Here is a 16,730-nt window from a genome sequence, read left to right on the forward strand (position 1 = left end):
CGTTCTTTCTTCAGTGGCTATAAATACACTCAGTTCCTCAAATGCTCTTTGATCGAGCTTTCCTGCTCAGACCATGAAATATTACTCAGCCTTAAAAAGGAAGGGAATTCTGACATGGGGTACGACAAGGATGACCTGGAGAACATCGTGTCCAGTGAAATAAGCCGGTCTCCAGAAGACAAATCCTGTGGCATTCCACCCATGGGAGGACCTAGAGAAGTCAGCTTCATGGAGACAGTGGGGGCCAGGGGCTGGAGAAGAGAGGGGCAGTGCGAGTTTTGTGGGGACAGAGCTTCAGTTGGAGAAGATGGGAAAATTCTGGAGACGGATGTGGTGATGGTTGCACAACGATATGAACGTACTTAATGCCACACTGAACTATACACTTAAAAATGGTTCAGATGGGGGCTTCCCTGGTGGCGCAGTGGTTAAGAGCCCGCCTGCCAATGCAGGGGACACGGGTTTGAGCCCTGGTCCGGGAAGATCCCACATGCTGCGGAGCAGCTAAGCCCGTGCGCCACAACTACTGAGCCTGCGCTCTAGAGCCCACGAGCCACAACTACTGAAGCCTGAGAGCCACAACTAGTGAAGCCCACACGCCTAGAGCCCGCGCTCCGCAACAAGAGGAGCCACCGCAATGAGAAGCACGCGCACCACGACGAAGAGTAGCCCCCGCTCGCTGCAACCGGAGAAAGCCCGGGCACAGCAACGAAGACCTAACGCAGCCAAAAATAAATTAAGAAAAAAATACATCAAACTGTGCGCTTCAGATCTTTGCCCTTTTCTGTAGGCTACACGGCCAAGTGTGCTTAAGATATCCACTTACATGGTAATAAAAGGCGGAAGCAGTGTGAGAACTGAACAATGAATTTAAATATTAGTTTGTACTTCGTTACACAAAGGTGTGCTTTTTATTTATTTTTTTTATTTATTTATTTTGTTGTTGTTGTTGTTGCGGTACGCGGGCCTCTCACTGCTGTGGCCTCTCCCGTTGCGGAGCACAGGCTCCGGACGCGCAGGCTCAGCGGCCGTGGCTCATGGACCCAGCCGCTCCGCGGCATGTGGGATCTTCCCGGACCGGGACACGAACCCGTGTCCCCTGCATTGGCAGGCGGACTCTCAACCACTGCGCCACCAGGGGAGCCCTATTAATAGTTTTTTGATCATAAAATTTTCAGTGCTGCATATAAAAAAATCCATGCACAAGTTTTAAAAAATATAGTGTCGAGGGCATAGGGGGCAATGCCTACCCACAGACACTGTGTCCACAGGCCCAAGGCCCAGGCATGTGCCCCACCCTGTGGTGGGGCAGCCCGGGTCTCCCCAGGACCCTCACTCCCCTAAGCCCTGAATCCAGAAAACCTCAGGTCCTTTGACCTCAGAATCCAGTTTCCTTGAGAAGAGCAGACATGTGTGTGGGGCGGGGCGGGGGAGGGGAGGCTCCCTAAATAATCCCAGGGCTGGTTTCAATGGCCTAAATTCCCAGGTCCTGTGTCCTCTTTTAATTCAAGTTCAGAATAAATGCCATTACCCCATTTTACAGATTGGGAAACTGAGGCTCTGGGTGGGGCAGGAACTTGCTCACTGGCCTGAGAACTGGAGCCTGGGTCTTGAGAGTAGACATGAGACCTCTTCATCCACAGACAGGACTCAGGACAAAATGCTCCTGGGCCCAAAGCAGACACCAGAGAGAGGAGGACGAAGGCCCTGGGCGTTGGCCACAAGGGCTGAGCAAAGCCCAGAGGAAAGAGCCACCACGGTGGGTGGGGTAGATGGGGTCACGAGTCCTCAAGGCCACAGCACAGTCCCCTGCCTGGTTTCCTCTGCCTCATCCGGGGCCCCTGCGAGCGTCAGGGGAGCTGCAGGGGAGGCTGGCGGTGAGCGCTCGTGAGAACCACCTGCCCGGGAGGCCTGGAGAGCCGGGTCACCCTCGCCAGCAGCCGGCACTGTCACTGCACACTGCAGCCGCTGTTGCACCCCTGCGATTCCCTAATGGTTCCCCTGGGAGCACCGAAGGTAAATATGTTAATTTGACTTCAATCATGGCTTTTTAAAACAAAGTGCACACTATACTAATTTAGGGCACAGAACCTGAAAACTACTCACGCGTGTGCCTGAGTCTCCCGTCCCGGGCGAGGGGGACCCCGAACGTGAGGGGGCCGAGGGGGCAGGGGGCCAAGAGGGAGGCCCACCCGCCAGATCCCCAAAGGCGAGCCGCAGCGGGGGCCTGAGCCTTGGTGGCATCAGCCGGGGTGCCGCCCCTCAGCTTCCAGGCAGAGGACGCTCCCTACCAGCAAGAGGCCCGACGGCCAGGGCCGGGCAGGTGGAGCAGGGTCTGCAGACCCCGGGCTGCCCAGGACCCCTGGGAGGGCCCAGCTCCCTGGTTCCTCAGCCCGTGACCACATCAAGGCACAGCCTGGAAGCGGGACCCCAGGCCCGCCCACCTCACCTCCATCGCCAGCCTTGTGGGCTCTACAGCGGCCCACAGGTCAGCCCACCGAGTGGGGTCTTAGACTGTTGTTAAGGTCACGGTCAGTGCAGAAGTGGCCCGGCCCAGACTGCACGGAATCAGCTGACAAAGGACACTGGTGCCCTTGCTCGTCGTAGTTTTCAGGGGGTGGCGCAGGTGGGGGCTCTCCTCTCCAAGCACCCGGGAGGGGGTGCCCTCCAATACCCCAAAGCAGAAAGGGCCCGGGGAGAGGACGCCAGCCAGACGCCTGAGCCAGGAGGCCTGTGGGCGGCACAGACTCTCCAGCAGCCCCGGGACCCGCCAAGCACCCTACACACCTGGGGTGTCACATGTTTCCAGACGGTGCACTTTGGGGTGAGGGGGCTGGAAGGCAGTGAGAGAAACAGACCAGTTCCCAGCACTAGTGTTAAGACAACTTTAAGAATAAGTAACCACACCTGTGCTGTTCATCACCATGACGACAGCACTTCCGGGCCCTCCCGGCACCCGAGGTCCCACTGGTCCCTCTCCGTCACAAGCAGCTGTGACTGTGGCCCCAGGAAGGCCCCGTCTCCACGTGGGCCTGGGCAGGAGCCAGTGCCCTGCTTCTCCAGCTGCATGGGGGCACCGGGGCCGGCCTGGGGGCCCGCAGCCCCTCCAGGAGGCACGGGGACGAAGGGAGGTGCTGGAAGAGGCTGACCTAGAAACACTGCAGCCCGGGGTCACGGGTCTCCAATAGTCTCGGGGAAAAGAAACAGTCTGTTCACACGTGTTCGTATGTTCTGGAACCAACGAGGGACACAGGAAAGAGTCCCCTAGAAGAGAGACCAAATCAAACTCAGAACTGGGATGGCCACCTCGGGACCCACCAGGCTCCCAGGCCACTGGAAACCCAGAGGGAAGGGTGGCCGGGGGGGACACAGGCCGGCCAGCTCCCAAGGGACTACCTTGGCCCACCTCGTTAACCAACGCCCTGCAAGCATCACTCCCCTGGCCGCCCGGACCAGCCGAGGCCAGGGCAACAGGCCAGCACCAGCCCTTCGTCCTGCCCAGGCCGGGCAAGTGCTCCCCCTGCTACGAGCCGTCGGGAAGGCGGTGCCGGGCACCCGCGTCCACTGCGGCTATAACAAATTCCCTCGTGAGGTTTCTTGGAAATCAGTGGCTGCAATGTAATCACAGCTGCCGGGACTCGGAATGAGCCCGCTCGGGGGCTCTGTGCAGTTAAAGTTATTACGAAAGCTCAGTTAAGAAACACTGAGGAAGGGCTTTCCTGGTGGCGCAGTCGTTGAGAATCTGCCTGCCAGTGCAGGGGACACGGGTTCGAGCCCTGGTCTGGGAAGATCCCACATGCCGTGGAGCAACTAGGCCCGTGAGCCACAACTACTGAGCCTGCGCATCTGGAGCCTGTGCTCCGCAACAAGAAAGGCCGCGACAGTGAGAGGCCCGCGCACCGCGATGAAGAGTGGCCCCCGCTTGCCACAACTAGAGAAAGCCCTCGCACAGAAACGAAGACCCAACACAGCCAAAAATAAATAAATAAACAAATAAATAAATAAAACTAAAAAAAAAAAGAAACACTGAGAAAGAACTGAAACCTTCAGGAATACCCGAGAGCCAGGGGAGGGGCGACCCCTCACCCCCACCCCACCCAGGACGAGGACACGCTGCCCCTTCCTGCTGGTCCCTCGTGCGGCCATCCTCACCCAGGGTCAGTCTGTCCTGACCCAGCTCCGTCCATCCGGATGCACCTGGCCCAGGTAGCCGCTGCCACCCGGGGGCTCCGGCTGTCTTTGCCCCACCACAGCCCACCAGGGCAGCACCCTGGAACCTCAAGAAACCCACAAGTGGGCACAGCTATCACCACCCCCGGCTCTGCTCTGTGACTCACCCCTCAGGCCCTTGTTTCCTCACATGACATGAGCGGGCACAAGACGCTCTCCGAGGACGCTCGGCCCTGGCGTGGCCTGACGGCAGCTCTGGGCCAGCTCACCATCGGGGCAAGACCGTGACCGCCTGGGATTCCCCGCAGAGGGCGGGGCCGGGGGGGTCTGATGAAAGGGAGCAGCCAGCGGGGCCATCCCAAGCCTCCCCCTTGTGGCCTTGTGCCCGTGGCTAGACCTGCCTTCTCCCCAGTGCCCGTGGGGTGCCCTCACCCAAAAGGCATGGGGCAGAGCCCTCGGAGTCACGCCGAGCGACACATAGAGGAGCCAAGCTGAGGCCTCGTGGGTGCTGCGGAGCAAGGCCCCCCAGGCAGTGCCTCCCCTTCTGGCACAAAACCCCACTCCCGGAGCCCCCGGTGGGAGGAAGGCCGGGCCCTGCCCACACGCCTAGAGACAGGCCAGTGGGTGGAGGGGTCCCGGACCACTATGCCCAACACTCGTCAGCGGCCAGCCGGCCACCGCAGAGCCCTGGTCCCACCATCCTCGTGCAGGTGAGGCCGGCTCGCAGGCAGAGCGGTCCCACCGGCCACTCCCAACCTGCAGGTGTTTCCTCCTGTCCTTCTCCCCGCAAAGAAAAACAGACACATTTGCCAGAAGCAGCCGATCTTATCTTGCTAACTGTACCCTCACATACGGACCACTTCTGACCAGGGTTTCATGCCGACTGCCTCGACCCTGTCAAACCCTGGAGCCAGAGGGCTGATCCTGTGAGTTCTGAGGCTGCGAAACTCCTACCATCCCTAACTCCTACTCCATGAGACATGCACGCTGACATGAAAGTCATCAGACCAACCCCCCCCCACGCCCTCTTTCCGATGGAGAACTCCATGCGGGCAAACAGCCTTTCTGGCGCTGGGCTGGACACCTCACAACCCTCTGAGCTGCAGAAGTGGGGCCATCCCACCAGACAGGAGGCCTGGGCGCTCCAGCCATCCCCAAGAGAGCGGAGCCAGTGGCCAAACAGGCCGGCTGGGCGTTCTAGAGGACCTGCACAGGAGGTCAGAGGGCGGGGGGCCCAGCCTGAGATCAGGAGACACGGGGACAGTACGGCAGCTCCTTCCAAGACTGGGGAGGGGGCAGCAGCCATGGAGAAAAGGGAACAGGGGCAGGTAGACACTTTGGCCTTCACCCCTCCGCTGGGGTGAATAGGGTTCCCCAAATCCATGTCCACCTGGAACCTCAGAATGTGACCATAAGTAAACCAAGTTCTCTGCAGGAGCAATTAGTTAAGATGAGGTCTTAGAGGGTTTAGGGTGGGCCCTGAAGCCAACGACTGGTGTCCTAAGAAGAGGGAAACCTGGACACAGGAGAAGCCGTGCGGCCGGGGGCTGGGAGAGGCGGGAGGGAGCTCGGCCCTGCGATGCCTTGACGGGGGGCTCTGGCCTCGGAACGGGGGAGCGTACACCTCTGCTGGTTCAGTCGGCCCAGTTGGCAGGGCTGTGTCTCAGAGTCCTAGGAAACTCACAACCCCCGGCCCGCTGACGCCGACCTTGACCCGGGATCTGAGGGAACAGGGACCTGCTGGTTTCGGACAGACCTGATCAGACTCAGACAACACCTGCCAAGTACCAGGATGGCCCCGGTGCGGCCCCGGGTCGGGAGATGGAGGACACACGGGAAACGGTGCTAGGGAAGCCGCTTCTCCCCACCCCCGCTTCTCCCCAGGGCTCATCGTGGGCAGGAGGGGGCCAGGCCTGGGTACACCTCCTACTTCATCCTCGCAGAGCCCCACAGCCCAGAGGAAGAGTGGGCCGGGGGCCAGGGGCTGTGACAGCAGCAGCCCAGAGCCCAGCTCAGAGCTTCTCCATGGGGGACACTGGAGGGACGTGGCCACTGACAGCCAGGACGGGACCCGCCTTTCTGGGAACAGCTGGTGCTGATGAGACCCGACCTCTCACCACTCAAGAGCCTCCCGTGCCAGGGCCAAACACCCAACTCCCCCCCCCGACAGGGTCCTGTGCAGCCCACCGCTCACCCCTGCCCCGCACCCCGTCTCCTGCCCTGCTCCCACACACAACCCTGGCCGCGACCCCCATGCTGGGGTTGCTTTAGAAACCCACACACCAGACAAATTCCCCCAAGTGGCTGGACAAAAGCCCCACGGGCCACCTCCAGCCGGCAGGACAGGGGCACGGCCGCAGCGCCGCTGTCCGAGACGCGCCCAGACCGGGGGCCTTCTGCAAAACTGGCCCGGGCTCTGGGGGCAAGGTCACGAGAGCCAGGGAAAGACCTCAGATCCTGCAGCGGCTGAAGAAGCCTAAGAGACACAACGAGACTTGGATAGACACGAGCACATCCGTGTTCACACAGCGCCATTCACAACAGCCAACCGTGGAAACAGCCACGTGTCCTCGGACAGAGGAAGGATAAACCCAACGGGGTCCATCCACGCGGTGGACTAAACTCAGCCTTAAAAAGGAAGGAGATCCTGACACAGGCCACAGCAGGGACGAGCCTCACAGACATCATGCTGACCAAAGGCCAGACGCAGAGGACAAATCCTGTGTGATGCCACCCGTGTGCGGCCCTAGAGGAGTCAAACCCACAGAGACACAAAGTGGACGGCGGGGCCCGGGGCTGGCGGGGGGGAGGGGAGCGAGTGTTTAATGGGGACAGAGTGTCAGTTTGGGAAGATGAAAGAGTCCTGGAGACGGATGTGGTGACGGTTGCACAACAATGTGAATGGACTCAATGCCCCTGAACTGTGTGCTGGAAAGTGGTTAAGATGGTAGGTTTTACGTGCAAGTAACTAGAATTTTTTTTAATTAAAATTTTAAAAGCAGACCTGACAGGTGCCTGGGACAGGAACTCCACAGTGACCCTCTGGCTGTACAGGGCCTAGGCATGGGAGCCATTGGGGCCGTTTGGTGACCGCTGGAGCTGCGGTGAGGCGGGCAGCGGGCAGCCCTTGTTTCAGTGGGTCACCCAGCAATAAGGTCTGGAAGAAGTTCTGTGTTCGGTACGCGCAGTTTCTCTGTAAGTTTAATATTGTGCATCTTTTAACCCTTTCCTCAGGCATCAGAACTAGCGTCCCCAGCTGCCAGCGCTGGGCAGAGGGTAGGGGCACCTCCACCACACTCAGGACCTGTGACAGTGACAGCGGGGCCAGGAGGCTGGAGGAAGCCACGTCACAGTGCCCCCACCCCGGAGAAGGGCTGCCTAGTCCTGGGTAACGCCCATCCCCTGGGGTCCACCCCAAGTCCTGGCCAGACGTCCTGAAAACCCCCAGAAACGAGTCTCTGAACGTGGCGGGGACCCCCCTTCTGAGCTGGAGCACTGAGCAGCAAATCACGTCGCCTGTCCTCCCAGGAGAGAAGCCCCATGATGCCAGGCAGCGGGGGGGGGGGGACAGAGGAGCCCCCCAAGCAGAGCTGGGGGCCAACTCCCAAGGAGGCCTGGTGGGGGGACTTCCCACTTTCCCTGGGTTACTGAGAATGTGAAGAAAGGTCCAGCGCAAAACTGCACGGCAGCCTCCCAGGCCCTCAGGCCCTCGCCCGGCCAGGCGGTCACCTGCACTGGGGCCACACTGGGGCCGCTGGGCTGGCAGAGCCGCGCGGGAAGAGGAGTGAGGGGCACCCGAGGACCCAGCTCCTCCTCCAGGAGAGACCCCGAGGCCCATGCCATGAGCCCCCTGCCAACGCGCCCCCTCTCAGCCCCGCCACAGCTGCCTGAGGTCTCGGTCCGGGAATGGCAGGGCCCCCGAGGTCTAGAGGCACAACGCCCGGGTGCCCCGCCTCACCGCCTGGACGCCGTGGCCTCCTCCAGACCCGTCCTGGGCGCCCACCTCCTCCCAAGGCATCTCCGCTCTTACTTTCTCTTTGCCTCCATTTCTTGGCCATTTCTTCTCACGTCATGCCCTTATTTTTCTTCTGCGGGACGGAAGAGACACGGGGAGGAAGGACTTGGAGGGCCGCGGTGGCCCCAGTCTGCGCTGCAGTTTGGGGTCCAGCCCCAAGGACTCCGCTGAGACCCACCTCCCTCTCCTTTCCAGGCTGCTTCCCGGGACAAGGATGGGCCGCTAAACTGGGTTATGACAATTAACACAAATTCTGCCTCCTGTCCCCAAACTTATGTAACCGCAGACACTCTTGTCTCAGGAAAATCCTCCTCTGTCGGTGGCCCCATTTCCCACCCTCGACCCCGGCTTAGCTCCTGAGCCAAAGGTCCTTCCAGAACTCCCAGCCTGCGCTGGCCCTTTATGCCCGCGGTCCAGGCACTCGTCGGGCAGTGGCTACTGTCCATACGTCTGGCTGTCCACCCTCCTGGGCAAGCACTGGGTGGAGCCAGACGGCCAGCAAGGCCGCCCCTACTTCTGAGACGGCCCCTCCCCTCCAGGCACTAAAGGGTTTCTGCGCCCACCTGGCCACACCGGGTTGACTAGGGTCCCCCCAGAATTCATGCCCATCTGGAACCTCAGAATGTGACCTTATTTGCAAACAGGGTCTTTGCAGACGTAATTAGTTAAGATCTTGAGATGGGAGTGATGTGTCTACAGGCCAAGGAACGTCAAGGATCGCCGGCACCGCCAGACGCTGGAAGAGGCCAGGATTCTCCCCTACAGCCTCCAGACGGAGCCAGCCCTGCCCACACGTGGATTCTGGACCTCTGGCCTCTAGACTGTGAGAGAGTAAATTTCTGTTGCTTTAAGCCCCCAGGTTTATGGTCATTTGTTACCCAACCCCAGGAAACTGATCTCACCCCCGCCCCCGTTACATGCCAGGGCGACTGCAAGGCTCACGCCCCTTCCAGCCAGTCCTCTCCACCAGCAAACAAACATCGCTGCCCTCCTGGAGCTGAAGGACCCCACGGGGAACCCCCAGAGCAGTGTTCACAAAATAGGGGGGATGCACCACCCTTGGTAAGGGAGGGAGCCACCTTCAGACTCGAGGAGGGGGCAGGTGTGAGCGGGCAGTCAGGGCCCCACGCCAATCCCACCACCGCTTTCCCACGCGTCTGCCGGGCCCGACATCGCGGCAACACTCACTCAACAGGTAGCACAGGGACCACTGGCGAGCCTGGGGGACGCGAGCCTCCAGCCCCTACCCTGCCCGGAAGCCTCCACTGGGTCCATCCTGCCCCACTGCTCCCCGTGTCCCCCCCCACCTCCTCCCAACGCAGACAAGCGGCGAGGGATGGTGTGGAGGAAGGGGACAGACTCGGCCCAGTGTCCTGAGACACGGCCAGGAACCGACGATGGCTGATGGGCCGGCCATGCAGGGGTGTGGCCCCGGAGGGACCCGCCCGTGCCGCACACCCCACGCACATCCCCATCCCGGCAGAAGGTTTCCCGGAGAAGCCAGCGGGCAATTTGCATAATATTCTTTGCAAGTTAATATCAGCCTCTGATAATGATCTCGGCATAGCTGGAGCGCTGAGGCGGCTGTTACAACACTAAGTAATCATATTTTAAATTATGTTTCCCTTTATAGAAAGGTGTTGCAAAAACACACAGACATGAAATCTGTTGCAGCCCCCTGCCAACCACCTGACCAGCTTCCCAGCGCCACGGCTGTCACTGCAGCACGGGGGCTGGCGAGACCCAGGCCGCCCGGGCCAGCCCCGCGTCCCACACTGCCCAGGCCTCACCCGGGCCAGGGGTGCGTCCCAGCAGGGGCACCGCCCAGATCTGAACCACCACGGGCTCCGGCCACGGTCAAGGGTGAGTCCGTGCAGAGAAGTTAACGGAGCACCTAGGGCTTGCTCTCATCGGGGGTCCCAACTCCCCTGGGGGTAGGTCAGGGGGGCGCTCCCCATCCCCACAGCCCCCAGCCCCTGCCTCGGGCTGGAGACTCCAGTGCCCACGCCACCAGACTTCCAGGCGCGTGTCGTGTGGCGGACGCGGGATCCTGAAAACTCAAAACCATCGGCGCTTCCAGAACTTCCCTGTTGCAGCCCCTCACCCAGCAGCTGGACTCGGGGACCCAGCCCCGGAAGGCGAGCTCATCCTTGACCCCTGCACACCCACAGCCCGACTGCGGCCACGGCACACCCTCCCGCCACGCGTGAGCCGGTCCTGGCATGGACGCAGGTCTGAGCACACGGCCACACTCGGTCCCCCTGGGGGTGCCGCAGGAGCAGGGCCTGCGTGGACGGTCACCCACAGGGATGCAGAGAGGACCGAGGCCAGGACCTGGAGGAGACAGGGGGCCCACGGCCGCCACCAAGGGGAGCCCCTTCTCTCCTTTTCTCTTCATGCAGGAGCGGGGCCCACCACTCAATCTCTATTTTCTTAAAAGCTTTCTTTTTTTTATTAAAAAAAAAAAATCCAATTATAGCACAAATCTCTCAGCAGGGGTCAGTGTGGAATACGAATAACTAAAGTTAATGGACATGACACAGGCGAGATTAATGCCTAAAGGGTTTCAAAAGTTGTATGAAGCAGATTTCATTAACATTTTAATTGTAATGTATCTTTTTAATCTTCTCTCACCCTAATGGCTTTACATGGCCAAAAAAACTGCTGACAACAACAAAAAGTATCAATATACAAAATTTCACAAAGGCGCTTAGCAGTGCAATGGAAACTAAATTAAAGGAGCAAAGCTATGTTAACACTGTGATTTTTAACAGCACAAAAGTCGGAACGGAGCAGAGGCGGCTGCTTCTCCTTTCTTGGCGCAGAGACTGGGATGGGCGCGTTAGGAAGACAGGCAGATGCCCAGGGCTAGGGTGGGGACGCCCCCCACCCCCTGCGGGACCCAGGACAACCCGGGGGCACAGGGAGCAGACTTCCTGCAAAGACCACCGGCAGCGCGGGGAACGCCCAGCCCCTTCCCCACTAGCTGGACTCCAGGCAGTGTCCAGGAGGTGGAGGGAGGGAGGCACTCTTCCAGAAAATGCTGGCCATCTCTGGGGATGGGGAGGGGACATCCACGGGTGTCACCATAATGAAGGCGGCATTCTGTGGGGCAAGGGCTGTGGGTGCAGACGAGCTGGCATCCCGCCCCCAGCCCACAGTGAGGGGCTCTCGGTGGCTACGGCCTCCAACTTTCAAAAATGGCGTCTCAAGACATACACTTGGCCCAGACTACCAAGTATCCAGGAGATTTTTATTTTCAATCAACAAACACTCCTGGAGCACCAAACCTGTGCCTGCTGCTATATCTGATGCTTCGCCCCAAATCGAGGACCTGGGGGCTGGGCCTGATGCTGGGCCTGGGGGCCAGCCAGCCCTGGGCCTGGGACACAGCCCCACAGCCGGCGGCCGGGCTCACTGCTCACCCCAGTGACTATATATGGGCACTTTCAGGCCCCTGCGGTCCCCGCCCCCGGCCCTGCTGCTTCCCAGGCACACAGGCAGACACGGGGCGGGGCCCAGGAGCTCCCGGCCCATCCATGGCCATGTGCCCTCCTGGATGCCAGGGCCCAGGGCCAAGAGGGAGGGGGAAGATTCCTTCAGAGAGACCCAGAGCCAGCCTCTCCTTTCCGTGGGACCAGAGACCAACACCTCAGAGAAAAGTATGCCTCCATCCGCCCTGGAGACCGAGAAGCAGCCTCCCCTTAAAGGGGCATGAACCCCTCACTGGCTCTGGTCCACCTCCAGGGAGAGGGCACCTCCACAGGGCCCCCAGGCGGGGCCTGCTCACCTTGGGCCTCGCAGCAGTAGCATCACGACACACAGGCCAGGGTGGGGCTCAGAGGGGGTACGTTACCCACCCAAGGTCACAAAGCCTTGAGCTGGATGTGACCTGAGAGAGACCTCCGAGGTCCTGCTCCCAAGGGCCTCCTTGCCCGGACCCAGGTCCAGCCAGCGGAAGCTGGGGGCGGGGCAGGCCCCAGAGAGCCGGCGCCGCATCGGATTCCAGCTCCGTTTCTCCTGCTCAGACCGGCTCCCAGGCCCGGGCAGGGGTGAGCGGCCCCCACTGTCCATGTCCTCATGGGGGCTGCGCCACTCTGAGGATGCCAACCACAAAGGCAGCCACCAGGGAGCTCGGCTCCCAAGTTCACGTCCCAAACACCTCTGTGCCTGCCCCACCTGCTGAGACCCTCCCCCACAGGGCGCCTTCTTCCAAAACCTGAACTTTAAATGACAAAGGCCAGAGGCCAGGGCAGAGCAAGGCCAGCTCCCAGCGAGCAGGCAGCTGCAGGTGACAGACACAATGAGGGAGCCGGGGCCAGCCGGGAAGCATACTTTGCAAATGATCTCATCAAGAGCCAGGCCTGGTGAGAGCAAGGATTTGCTAAAAGAGAAACAGAGGTCGCCAGGATCCCTGGCTGCTCAGAGGCAGGGTGGGTGGCAGTGGCGCCTCGGGCCTCGGCCTCGCTAAGGGGACTGCTTCCCCCGGCCAGCGGGCTGGGTCCCTGGAGCCCAGGATGGCTGGGGGGGGGGGCTCGGGGGGGCGGGGGGGATGTAGCCTCCCAGGCACAACCTCGGTGGCTCAGGACACAAGGAAAGAGGGAACGAGGCTGCGGCGGGCAGGGGAGGACACACAGGCTTCACCCAGGGCCACGGCGTGAGGGGGTCGCTCTCATCTCTGAACTGGGGCGAGGACACCAATGAAGATGCTGGCTCTGGTCCTAAATTCCGGCCCCACCTGGAAGTACCCGAGAGCCAGACGGCTCACCTCGGGGAGGACCAAGGGGATGCCCGGGAAAGCGCGCTGGACGCAAATGAGGCGTTCGGAGAGGCCTGGGCAGGGTCTAGAACGTGGACGGGCCGGGCAGCGCGCTCTGCAGACCCGGCAGGCGGGCAGGCAGGCAGTGAGAGGCCCTGAAGCCCCTCACCAGCCCCCAGTCGGACCCCAGCCCCAACCAGACTTTACAAGCTCCTGAAGTGGGGCTGCCCACAGCCAGCAACAGCTCTGGGTCCAGCCAGGGACCGGCGGCCCCTGTCCCTGTGGAGGGAGACACCCCTCCAACTGTACCGAAGACATTGCTCCCCTTCAAAAGACCAGGCCCGAAGGCCAGGTTCCTTGGGCCGGGACACCCCTCGGGGACACCGGCCACGGGAAGGAGCCAGGCCCAGGCCAGCTAACACGATAGATCCTCAGCTGGAAGGCAGCTTGTCTTGTCCCAAGAACGCAGCCCGGGTCAAGTTCCCCAAGCGCGCCTGTTACACGGGGGTCTGCAGGCTCTTGGGAGAAACACGCTGGAGAATCAGGAGCGAAGGGCCGTGATCTGGGCCGCAGTTCCCGCTCAAACGGCTCAGCAGACGTTCCCCACCCTGACCCCAGCCAGGGCAGCTCATCTCACCCCCCACACCCCAGCAGGACAACAGAACCCAGGGAGGGACCAGGTCGGAGAAGAGCCAGGCGGGACGGAACAGGGTAACCCGGAAGGGGGCAGATTGGCCACGGGCCGCAGGGACAAGACTTGCTTCCCCGGGGTGGAGGGAATGAGGCCTCTGTGGGCCTGAGACTCCCAACCCTACAGATGGTGAGTGCAGTGGATGGTACCGGAAGGCCCAGGGCCTGCAGGGAGTCCGTGTCCGGTGCAGCCCATACCTGCCTCTGCATTCCTGGGAGCACAGACCTCAGAGGAAGAGGCGGGGGGTGGAGCCCTGGGAACATCCTTGAAAGGGTCAAAGCCACATTTCTTACTTTCTGTCCCAGGAGGGGTCCCAGGCCCACCCCAGCCCAGGCTGCAAGTCAAGCACGCTGAGCCCTAGAGGCAGAGGTGCCCGAGAAACGTAGGCTGTGAATGTCAGCTCAGCACTTACCATCAGCACCGTCTCTCTTGTATGAATAATGCATCTCACGTTTTCGTTGGAAAACAGAGAGAGGCTTTAAGGGTTCTGTTAAAAGTCACCCACGAGCCCACCTCCCAAAGACAGGCTCTCTTGAGTGTCCCAGCACATCCAGGACAAAGAACCCAGACGCACTCCGGGCAGCCAGGGTGGCCTGGTGTCCCCGTGTCAGAAAACGCACAAGCTTTTTCTCCTGGTTCAAGATTCTGCAGGAGGCTCGGAACGGCTGCAGAGCAGAGGCCGGCCGAAGCCGGCTGCTCCGAGTCAGCGCGGTTTCAGACACCACGTCCGGCGCCCACCCCGCCTGGGTGTGACCACCGAGAACCGATCTCTGCCACTGAGAGGGGACGAGGGATATCCTGTTCTACTGCTGTGCCCCTTCCAGCCAGCTCACCGAAACAGCAGGGGGCCAACCACCCTGGGTCTCCCCCCTCCCATCTCCTTCACTCAGGCTCCAGCCAAGGTACCAACAAACGGTGGCTTGTCCCACGGGAGAATGCCAGCGGCCTCCTGGGAGGGGTGGACACCACAGAGGGCCACGGGGAGAGGGGGAGGAGGTTTGTTGGAAGGTGGAGGGCAGTGCCCGCTGCTTGACCCCTCACCTAACTCCTTGTTTCCTCATCTCTAAAATGGAGCCAACACTTGAAGGTACCTCTCCTGGGGTCTGTGCGGGGCTTAGACGACACGCCGCACGGAGTGCTGAGAAGCACCTGTGCTGAGACCAGGAGAACCGCGTCCTTTGTCATCAGGGCAAACTGGGGGGAGCGAGGGGAGAGGGGTCTGGAGCTCAAGAGGGAAGCGGAGGGGAAGGTGGGGGGATGGGAAGGGGAGACCTGGAGAGAGACCCGGACCAGACCAGACCAGACGGGTACAGGGGTGTGCGTGCAGGGTGCTCAGAAGACCAGCTCTACCAGATGGCCAGCCCACGGACGGTGCTCTCCCCCCGCCCAGCCCCCCACCACACAGGACAGGCTCAGCTAGAACAGACAGCCAGGGGACACATGGCTGGGTGCCCAACAGGTCCCTCCCTCGGACGGCCCAGGAGGGAGGGGCGTGTCCCCGGGGCCGTGTCCCCAGGCCGAGCCCGCGCGGGTTGCCCACCCCAGAGGGCTGGGCTCCGTCCGTCCGGTCGGGGGAGACCTAGTGTCCCGAGCGCCCCGAGAAACCCGGCAGGAGAGGAGACGCTCGGAGCCCGGGTCCCCGCTCGGCGGGGCGGGGCGCGGCCCGGCCCGGGCGAGCGCCTCCCCAGGCCCGGACGCCGCCGGCCAGCTCCACGGGCGGCGCGCGGCGCGAACTTGGGCACTGCGGCAGGCGAGGGCGGGCGCGCCGCGGAGTTCGCGGGAAGTGCGGCGGTGGGACCCGCGGGCGGCGCGAAGTTGGGGTACCTGCGGGCGCCGGCCCGATCCGGCCTGCAGTAGGAAGTGCTCCGGCGGCCCGGCGCTCCGGCTCACATGGACTTTCTCCGGCCGCGCCCAGCACCGGGCCGCACCGCGGCGGGCGGGGCGCGCGGGGGAGGCGCCGCGGGCCGTTTAAAGGGACAGCGCGCCGGCCGCGCGCGCGCACTCGCCGCCCTGGGGCGCGCCGCCCCGCCGCCAGGTGGGCGCCTTGGGAGGGGCAGGGGCGGGGGGATCCCCGGCCCTGGGGTCCGGGGTTGGTGGGGGTGGGGGGGCGGCCGTTCCGCGCCCCCTCCGTGCGCCCCCTCCGCAAACTCCTGGCGTGCGACTCTGCGCCGGGCACTGAGCCGGGGCCGGACGCGGGAAGGGCAGGGGCGCCGACCCACACCCTCTCGAGGTGTGGAGCCCCCGGTCCTGGGGCGCCTCCTCCCCGCGGCGGGCGCGCTTGCACGGGGCAGGCTCCGGGATGCTGGGCCAAGTGGCGCCGCCGGCTGGAGCGGGTACGCGGCCTCGGCTGCACCGACGCCCCGGAGGCCGGAAAGCGGGGACGTGGGAGCGCCCTTGGGCGAAGCGCGCGTCGCCGGCGCCTACTGCGCGGATCCCGGTAACTGCGAGCTGCGTAGACGCGGCGGGGTCTGCTTTCAGGCCCGGCGTGATCCGGCCGCGCTGGCCGCTAGTGACTGCCGCCACCCCCCCCCCCGCCCCCCGTGGCTCCCGGTTTGCTCGAGGTCACCCTCCTGTGGACAGAGGTGAGGTTTTAAAACAAGTGCGCAGAGATAGAATCAGCCACAAACCGGAAAGGACCCACAGAAGGCCCCTCAGTCGCCCCACCCTAACCTGAGGCCTGGGGTCAGGACAGGCTGCAGTGGTCCTCCAAGACTAGAGACCTCCTGGCTCCCTCACCCCTACAGGGTCCTGGCAGGAAAATGGGGGTGGCACCAGGACAGTGGTCCTGAGCATAACGTCACCAGGAGGACGGGGTTGATGTGAAGAGCAAGATGCCCCCCCCAATCCCCCCCCCCCCCGCTGAGCACATTCTGGGCCCATTGGGGGTCAGGGGCTGGGGCTAAAGCCCTGCAGGACAGTTGACCAAGGTCACTCCTAGGACAGTGCTCAGAAGCCTGGTCTAAGTACTTCTGTCCCCAGTCTCATGGTAGGTCCTTGACCTTGGTCGTGGACTGACCCCTGACCCGCAACGTGAGGGTCTGCACAGAAAGCTTCCACCCACCAGCTCACTCCTGCCTTGCCCTCTGGGCGATGGG

General features: G+C 62.3%; 1 protein-coding gene across 2 annotated transcripts in view; it reads right to left on the reverse strand.

The window, feature by feature from the left end:
- Positions 1-15,598, reverse strand: part of NACC2 (NACC family member 2) — a 73,180-nt gene extending 57,582 nt beyond the window's left edge. The window contains exon 1 of one of the 2 annotated variants that reach the window (XM_033415306.2): positions 15,460-15,598. The gene's annotated coding sequence lies outside the window, so the exon portion shown is untranslated. Of the gene's footprint in view, positions 1-9,373; positions 10,141-15,459 lie in introns of those variants that run through there. The other variant, XM_033415307.2, reaches the window with a different exon arrangement.
- Positions 15,599-16,730: the final 1,132 nt, after the last annotated feature.

Source organism: Orcinus orca, chromosome 6 (assembly GCF_937001465.1).
Source record: "Orcinus orca chromosome 6, mOrcOrc1.1, whole genome shotgun sequence".
Taxonomy (NCBI): Eukaryota; Metazoa; Chordata; class Mammalia; order Artiodactyla; family Delphinidae; genus Orcinus; species Orcinus orca.